The sequence below is a fragment of the Pomacea canaliculata genome, linkage group LG14 (assembly GCF_003073045.1).
Source record: "Pomacea canaliculata isolate SZHN2017 linkage group LG14, ASM307304v1, whole genome shotgun sequence".
NCBI lineage: Eukaryota > Metazoa > Mollusca > Gastropoda > Architaenioglossa > Ampullariidae > Pomacea > Pomacea canaliculata.
The window spans coordinates 13,077,779-13,087,858 of NC_037603.1; positions in this window are offsets into that span (position 1 = coordinate 13,077,779).

Below are 10,080 nucleotides of genomic sequence, written 5' to 3' on the forward strand. Positions count from 1 at the left end.
CGTAGGAAGCAGGTACGGGCTGCCCAGATGCGATCGTGGTGATTGGTCAATTTTGGTGTTCCTGGCAGCGGTTGTCTGCCTGATGAACGCCAGAGATTTGCGCCGCAGAGAACAAAGATGGCGCTGCCCGCGATGTAAGACCGACGTGCGAGATAACACAGCTGAGGGTGTGAGCAACGGTCCGGACAGCTCCTCTGTGAGGGACACAATTCGTCCCTCCTTCCACTCGCAAATTGTGAAGCATTTAGTCCCGACTGCTCTTGTTTAGATATCGAAATATTTAACTCCCGACATACGTACATCACCGTGGTTGTTGTCAAAATTGTCAGTCCCGACTTACGAACGCTGAATGCTGAGTGAAACTGATGTATTAAATGAGATTGGATTGCTTAGTGTGTATATATATATAGGAGAGAGACTTTGTCATGTGCAAGTATTTCCTCTTTCAACTCACTGAAGTGACCACTAACAGTACCTGCTTGGACATTGAAAAAATAAATATATATATATATTGATTAAATGGATGAGTATATATAGGGAATAGCTAATATATTTCTACATTGATTAAAGTGGAAAAATAAATTTTGCACCTAAGCTTTCACCTCGGTGAGAATCAGAGCAAGGGTGTTTGTCTTAATCGCAGTATCTAAGTTGACATTCTTGAAAACGTATTATTTGACCTGTCATCACCGTAGTACCTATGCCGAATACTTCAAAAACTACATCATCAGCCATCGGGATCCTCTTCTTATTTCATTTTTTCAACAAAATTGCCAATCAATCCAATAATTAAGAAATCGTTTTCTATGCAAAGCATCTACTTCGCATGGGGAATAGAGTAAGTAGGTTACCTTCCCCGTTGGAGAAAAAATCTACCTTAAATTGTTTGTTTTTCAAGCCGACAATGCAGTGGCCCTGTTGTTTTTCTCTTGAATAGGACACATGGTTGCCCTGTCCCGATGGTCCATGGGAGCTGAAGGAACAACAGCGTGGGCAGGACGCATCCAGCCATGACACTGGGCGACGGAAGAGTGCGTGAGGTTTTTACCTGGCCATACCTGGCCAAACAAAGCACCACACAGATAACGTGAGAAAATCATCACCACAGCCGAGGACTCCGCCGCAGGAAGCGGATGTCCCAGCGTCCTTTCTTGCACATCAGGTGAGAGCCAGTCATTGCTGACGAAAAGGTGTGTTTGTCCAGCCGCACGGAGCCCACCTGGACACTAGCGAAACCATACAGCGAATATGCCGGGAACCCATACACGGGCCTTGAGAATATCACATTGTTTGGCTTGTCATTTTTTTTCTCCTCATCCCACAACGCTCGCGGTGGTGGATGGTCAATGGAGGTTGGAGAAGGCCGTGTACTTTAGGTTTTATCATAGAGCTTCCAATATGAAGGTATTTGCGGGCAGTCTTAGACAGAACTCTTAGTCCACAAGGTCCTCCGTGTTAAGCACGTTCTCTTGTTTATTGCCTGAATCTCTCTCACTCTCTCTTTTCTTCTTCTCTGATCTGTCAACAGCACGAAGGAGTGAAAGGGCCTGCTAATATTGTCAAAAATGAAGGGGAAGGAGCTTCTATAAACGCGTTCATAATTAAGAACTGTTCTGGAAACAATAGGAGGTTAGTAATGTTTAGTCACGTATCTTTTTCAACTGGAAACATCGCTACAACATTTCCCGACTGCTACATATTATTTGTCGTGATCATCATCATCATCATCATCATCATCATCATCATCATCATCATCATGAAATTATTGTTCATGAACTTTTTCTGTTTTTTTTTTTTTTTTATTTTAATGAAAAATTATTTAAAGTAATGTCTGCTGTATTTTCCTATCTGTAATCTTTAATTTTTAAGTGACTTGATATTATCAAAGCAATAAGGTTAAGCTGACCAATCAGATGATATCCATCTTTGTCCTATTAATGGAACTCCTTTAGGTAAGAAGACTGAGATGCTTAAAATTGTTTTCTTCCTAAAATAGAACTTTCGACTCACACTTCTTGTGCAAATGGTTTTTATTCGAACTGAGGTTTCTATGAGGTGAAAGGTCAGCTGTAGAATAGGCCTAAAATAAGAAGATAACTTTTTCCTCTTTTTTTTTTCTCCTTTCCCGATAAGCAGCTCAGATCCCTGACCACGATGAACATCTGCCTAAGACGGTCAAGTTGTACCAATCCCAGCCGGTGTGAAACAAATGGAAATTCCTACAGGAAATTGCAGTAAAAGTTGTGATTTGACCACTTTAAAAAAATTTTAAACCAGCACGAACAGGTAATAATTCAGGTTGCTTGATCCCAGCTCTATACCAAACACCTGCAAATAGTAGAATCCAATCTCTTGATAAAAAAAATTAATTTCCAAAACCGTTTTCTCACTCACCAGCTTAGCATATACTTCTTCATTACATTCGCTAAATTTCCAATTTAATTATCTTGTCGTTGGTTTGAAAAATATCTTGCCTAATTATTAAAGACATTTCGTTACATTTTGTGCCATAAAAATCTCTCTAAAACATATTTAAAATAACGGGAACGATCTCAGTTTAAATCATGCTTGAAAGGAAATTCTTCCAGCCAATAATTTTATGTGGGAGATTCCTGCGATGACTCAAATTCTCTTAAGAAATTTAGTTAATCCTAGTTAATGCTCTTATCAAGGAAACACGAGTAGCTTTGGCTTGAATCCCAAAGTTCTCTTGCCTGAATAATTAACCAGGGAAATGAATTTTTTCAATTAACACCTTTGTGGATGGAGTTTGCAAACCGCTTCTATTTTACCCAAGAAAAAAAAATTTTTTTAACAGAATTAAAGAATATCTTTCACAGACAAAGACAAATTCTATTTATATATATATAGAGAGAGATGGGGTAATTATTAATACCATCAAAGGTTACATTCCAATGCACAGTGAAAATGTTAGACTAGTCTCTAAAAGCAAATAAAAACTTCTTTCTTTCTCTTTTTTTTTAATTGGTTTTATTCCTTTCTTCTTGAATTGATTCATTTGCTATCATTATTTCTTCTTAGTTTAATTCATTTGTTTGTTTATTTATCTTTTTTTTTTTTACTCAACGTTTTGTTATAATTTGTTTCTTCATTCGGTTGTATTGTTGTCGCTGTTGTTTATTTACTTTTTATTGATATTTTTTTCTTGTTTTACTTTCTTTCTTCCTTAAAAGCAATTGTTTCCAGGCGGCAGACGGAGAAAATGAAACTTGTGTTTGGCCTGAATGGTTATTTGGCGAGATGTCAAGGCCTGATTTGACCCCCAAACAAAGTCGGGGGTCCACGCCTTGTGGTCAGAAAGCGGCGATGGGGGGCGCTGCTCCCTGCTGATGCCGTGGGAGGGCAAAGTGGGAGTCGTGGGCGGACCACAGACAGGTCAACAGACAGTGATGAGGATGGATCCGGCTGTACAAAGGTTTGTCCTCCCATGTCGCTGCATTGTGTTAGTGCAGTAAACCTTAGTTAGCCGCGCCAGACGGATTAACACACACACTCAAACACACAAACACAAAACACACGTTTACATTCTGTATGTCATGATAGTAGTTATTTGTGAATAGATTTTACCAATTTTATTTTCTTCTTTGATGTAGATTCCTTTAACAGTAATAAAAGGAGTAAAAGATCCATCTACATGTTCTTGGTCATGTCCGGGAGGTTACTCGTCGACTGGAGGGTGATGGGTTTGAAATCATTTGAGACCAGCCACTGGTACTGACAGAGGACAATGTAGTATACTGGGACGGAGGTGGGGTAAGATTCGAATCCACATCCCCTCATACACACATTATTACTTATTATTCATTGGATTCGGTCTTTTTCACACACACACATGTCCGTGCCATAGTCAGCGACTAATAGTTTACCCAACTTTCCAAAGACACAAACACGCTAACACGCCGCCACACGCCTTCCCGACCGGAGGACCGACGTCTGGGTAAACAGCCTCGTCTCCCTCCCCTTCCCCTCCATCACAACCCTTCTTGACGCCCGACCCTCACATACCACCACCCACCCCACCGACCCCACCCCTCGCGGCGCGCGAGCCTCGGCCAAGTCAAATCAAGCGGAATAACAGGTGAAGAAAGACTCAGGTGGGAGGGCAAGGTGGGTGGTTGTGTGGGAGGTAGGGGTTAGGGGTTGGGGGGGGGAGTCTTGTAGACGCTCCTCGGGATTTGGAAGTGGGAGGCTGGCTCGGTGCAGGGTGAGCGCTGAGGGTTCTAAGGATGGGGAACTGGCCGGCATTGGCAGACAGGGGCGATAAACAAGGCGAGAGCGTCGCAACGGAAGTTGAAATTCCTGTCCGACGAGGGCGAGTGGCCTGCAGTCGATGAGGAGATGCTGTGGCTTTTATTGTCCTGACAATTCCAGCAGAGAGGCCTGGATCAGCAGAGGCACGCCACGGATGTACAGACGCAGGTCCATGAAGTAGCAGGTATTCCGGAGCTCAGGTGGAAAGACGAGCGAGTGGGGCAAGGGGATGGAGGAGGAGGAGGTGAAGTTGGGTCGGGGGAGGGAGAATTTATGTTATTTTTCTTTTCTTGTTTTTGTTCGGCTTTTTTTCTTTGATTCTTTGATCTTTTATCTGCTTAACCGTCAAAAGAAAAATAATGAAAATAAAGTATAGAGAACGTAATAAAAGGATATAAAAACAATCATGTCGAAGTGTATATATATATAAATAAATATATATAAATGATGAATGATATTGGATAGCAAGATTATGGGCAGAGAGGGCAAAGTAGAGATGATTTCAATTACTATCTCTTATTAACACACCCAGGCAAGCACAAAGGCATAGAGCAGATGTACAAACAATCTGACAAGTACAAGACAAGAACACACGAGTGTACAAACGAACATACACATAACCTCTCTCATACACACACGCAAATATAAACACAAACACTCGCACACACGTATGCTTATCAGACTGTTTTAATATAAAATGATATACACATGTTTTTTATTCAGTAAATATGTTAAAAAATTTATTGCTGAGTAGTTGGGTGTTTGTGTGCCTGTTTGTCTATTCATGTATCTGTGTACCTTTGTGTGTCTGTGCCTATGTGTATATTTATAGTGAGAGAAAGAAGGAGATACGGATAGTGTGTATGTGTGTGCGTATGCGCGCTGGCCCCGTGTGAAAGAAAGCAAGAACTGTTGATCATATCACTGGAAAACAATTATTTAAAATTATTGAAAAAAATCTTTATTTTTCTTTTTCTTCCTAATAATTCAATAAACATCCACTGGACAACAAAAAATGTCAAATCATTCTGGTTTCTTACAAGCGACAAAAAAGATTCCCCCCAGGCTGTCATTCTCTCCATTTACTATATCTTTCTCTGTCTGTGTGTGTGTATTCTACTTCCCGATCCATCATCCATCCTTTTTTGCCTTTGTTTGTCCCTCAGTCAACGCCTGCCTGTCTGTCTCTCTTTCTGTCTCCCCTCCCTCCGCTCCTCTTCTCTTTCACACACACACACACTCTCTCTCCCCCCCGTTCCCCCTCCCATGTCCGGTATCACTCCGCGAATTTCTAGCCGCCTGACAAACCAGATGTCTTCCTGTCTCCCCGTGTCACTGAGTGATTTCTCCCAATTATTTGTAAATGAGCTTCATCAATTATTCACCGGATGGGAATTATCCCGATTATAGCCATCATCCCGTTCATCTGTCAGCCAATCTCGTGGCTTCTCGCGAGCTCGAGATCAACCATCAGTCAGCTGTCGGCAGGTTCCGCAACATTGGCAGAAAGCAAGAGTTAATTGACAGACAGACGGACAGTTATATCCTTGGACTACACAGTGAGTTCACACAAAATAAATTTATAATGTCGTCTACCGATGACATCCCTGCTTTCACGGGGTAACGATGTGAGCGATAAGTGTGAATGAAATCTTGATGAAGCAGCACAGAGCTAAGCTTCTGGACGTCCATTGCCTCGTCACTCTGAGGAACGATCACACTATCATTAAATCTTTGTTTTTTATTTATTTATTTATTTAAATTTTTTATTTATTATAAAGTGTGTTTAGCTCGAATTCAATGTTTTAAGCTGTCTTAAATAATAATAAAAGAACAGAACATTAATTGTTAGATTGAGGGAACCTGGAGCATCTCATCATCTGACATCCAAAGCCAAGCTTAGTCCACAGGTGCAAAGGTCTTGAACAGGTGAGCATCGTGCATCTCACACACTCATCGACTGTAGTGACCCCCCTTTGAAGACGGTATTTAGTGGAATCTGTGAATGTCGATGTCTAAGCCGATTGGTGGAAGTGCACGTTTAAAAAAAATATTTCACTTTTATTGATAAACACTTCTTTCCAACTGGTGCAGCATATTAAAGATGAGCACCTGCTCAGAATCGAACGTGTGTCAGGTCTGCGACAGTTTCTCATGCGAGGGTCATTCGTGCAGATGGTCTTGGTTGTTCTTGCCCTCTCACCCCTGACCTCACTTCCCCCGTTGTGTGTGTATGCAGGCGTGTCCGTGTTGTGGGGAGTGTGATTAATAGTCTAACCAGCATTTTATAAGCAAAATATAAGTCAGGTATTGGAGAAGAAGAGAAGAACTAAGCATTCATTGCATCTTTCTGATGTTTTGAGGGAAGGTGTGATAATTGCCTTTATGTCCAGAGATTATTGTCATTTTATTATACTGTCAGTATGGGTAATTATTATTGCTTTATACAATCAGGTTGTGTGTGAATAATTTTCGCTTTTGTCTTTTTGAATAGTTCAGACAACATAATGCACTCAACATTTTCATTGAATAGAATATCGAATGTAATGTCTTTGAGTGTAGCTCGCTGGTTAACTGACCAACAGAACTGTTTGACTAAATGAATAAATGTAAGGAAAAGGAAGAATGGAGCAGAAAGGAAAGTAAGGACTGAAATGTCTAAATGAATGGAAAGGAATGATTTTTTTAAACTGGTGTTTTATGTCTAACCTGTAACTAGGGCTATGACATGGGAAATTCCCCGGATTGCCAAGATTTGAAAACCAGGAATGGAAACCGATGAAAGCATTCCATTAATTAGACTTTAACTGACCGACTATTAGACTGACTAAATGAAGGAATTGTAGGGAATGACGGAGAAAATTAATAAATAAATCACATATTTGCACACACACAAACCAATTCCCTTGTTTGCCTCCCAATGACACTCAAGTTGGTACGGACAAACATCCAGTCTTACATTTATCCGCAGGGTCAGGTCACGTGATGGCGCCAACTCCCTCTGACGTTCACCACTACCACCACCACCACCACCACCACCACCACCACCACCACCACCACCACCATTAGCTGCGGGACACGCCGTGGGCAAACACGAGGGTCAGCTGAGCTTCACGCACAGTCTCTCGGATTACGAATTTTATGAATTTGATTTGCTGCTATCATGTCCTCACGCCACAGCAGTCCGCCTCTCGCGAGATTCTCGGGGATCGATGAGGATGCTTGTTCTAGAATTTCCTGCGAAGGCCACAGGTGGCGCGGTGACGGCAAAGGGCGATCAAGAGGACGGCTTGCAGACGACAAAAGCCCGGGGTTGGGTACAGTTGTTTGGGAGGGAGGGTGTTGGTGCTGGGAGGGCAAGGGGTGGGAGGAACATTTGCCGTTGAGCATGTTATGAATTCATGTGCGTCAAGGTAGCGACAGGCAAACAAGGAGGACGCGGCTGGAGGTGAAGGTAAACGGGTTTAGGAGAAGTACGTGTCAAAACTGCCTCCAAAGAACGCCATTTCTATTGCCAGACATTCTGGGGCTAAATGTGACCGGGTGTAAATCACCGGAAGGGCAAAAATCCATGTCAGTCGAGACAGAAACTCATGGATCCGACCTTTTTTTTTCATTTCAGAGATAGAAGGCATCCTGCAATTATAGAGACTATGGCGGATGCAGAAATATTCTGTTGAATTCTTTAATTCTGGAGAGGAGGAGATTAGAAAATACCGGAGGGGAACAGTTTTCACACCGTTTGACTAGAACCCACCTAGCTTCTGAGTAAAGGATGTTATAGTCAAATGATTCTGACATTGAAACCTGTCTTAATGTGACATATTAACTTTCACATCTTTCATATCTTGAGTGGCAAAGCTGTGTGCATAAGTCACAGTATGACAGTGGTTTGGGTTCAAATTTTCGGAACATTGGAAACTTTGGTCAACAAATTAGTCCAAACTTATTTGCCATTACTATGCCAATACAATTAAAATTCGGGGCACTTAAGAGATTTCCGACTCAGACACTTTGTTAGGCACAAACAAAAACAGAATCAGAACTTCAATGAAGTATGTGCACATCCCATCACTCACAAAATTATACCACAGATATAAAAAAAAGCAACATCAGAGACATTTTCATTTCAAAGACAACAACAGGTAAACATCAATATTTAGTTTTATTTCTTCATAGCAGGAAGGACACAAATAATGGTTGACACCAACATTTACTGTCCTTTTGACAGTCCATTCTACGTAAGGCCAAGACCACGTGATCACTTAATGCGAAGAGAGTAAGACACCACATCAGACGGACTTCACTAACTTCACTGTGAATGTTTTGTGCGCTGTCAACAAAACTTGATTCAAAATCACACTTGTGCTCTAAAGGGAAAGAGGTAAATATATTAGATTTTCAGGCGAAATGTTACATAATTATTATAAAACTTGTCTGACCAACCCACACACACGCGCGCGCGCTTCATCCTCACTGGGGCAGAATCGAGTGACAGAAGGGTCTGATTAGATAAATTAAAAAAATTAACATAAGTGCATTCATGTGTGTGTGTTGATGAATGGATGACACAGTTATGTGTTTTATGGTTGTTGGTTTTTTTTTTTTTGTTGTTTGTTTTGTTGTTTTCTTGACAAGCTGCCACTTGCAAGCAAACGGTGTTTCCAGACAATATTATAAAATGGAAAAAAAAATACCTTGACTCAACATAGCACCATTGAGTTTTACATTATCATGTTCGTTCTGAGCACATGTTCACTCTGCAACAGCAAGGAGTGGCACTAACAGACTCGAACCACCTGACTACAAGGAGTTTTCTCGGCTGCCATCAGCTCAAAGATGTGGACAAGACTTTGGGTCAGAGGTTACCCAACATTTGTCCATTTAATGAAGATGTACGATTCACAGCTAGTATGGCGCCGATATCTGTATGGACTAGAAACCTTTACAACAAATTCTATCTTTAAAACAAAATCATGACGGGAAATGATGTTGAAAGAGAGAGAGAATGTGAGAAACACCCTATCTACCTTTCATTTCTTCTTTTCTCCAGCCTTTCTGTACAAGTATCGCAACTCTGCAAAACTGCAGATTTTGGGCAGAAACAATCACTAAGAAAACTGTCGAGGTTTATAAACGCTGCTTGGATCATTGGCAGCATTCACCGTTTCGACCTCTTGCATTTTGATAATGACAAGATGTGTAATCTGTGGTTACAGTGAGGTGAGTGCGCAGGTAACACTCTGCAACTTGACCTCATGAACTCAGTATTGTTTAGTACGGGTTCTCGACTAAAAGTCTTGACCTCAGACTTTTACACACACACACACACACACACTCCTGATAAGTATACATCAGGTGAACTTAAAGCTCGTCAAAAAAAGACATTTTATCTGTAACCGATTACACAGATATCATGAACTCAAAGAGAACCTGTGTAAGAAGACCCTGAACGCCATCTTGAGTTTACATCTTTGCAGACACTGGTTGTATCGTAGACTGGACAGTCTGCCATGCTCATCCGAACCTTTTACTTTCCCTAAATGGTGGATTTAACGTTTTGTTTGTTTGTTGATGGGTTGGTTTGTTATTGATGGGGTAGCTGAGGACGGGTGTGAGGTGGAGTAACCCCTCAAAGGATGTAATGTGTGTTTATGGCACGTTGTGTATCGCTGGCAATAATAAGTAAATATTAGTCCTCAACTTTTATCTCCGTCTGTACTCATTTTGCACATGCTTACTTGTATACTTAACTTCTTGTGTACAAGATCTTATATACTTCTTTAACGAGAGAGAGGAGACATGGTT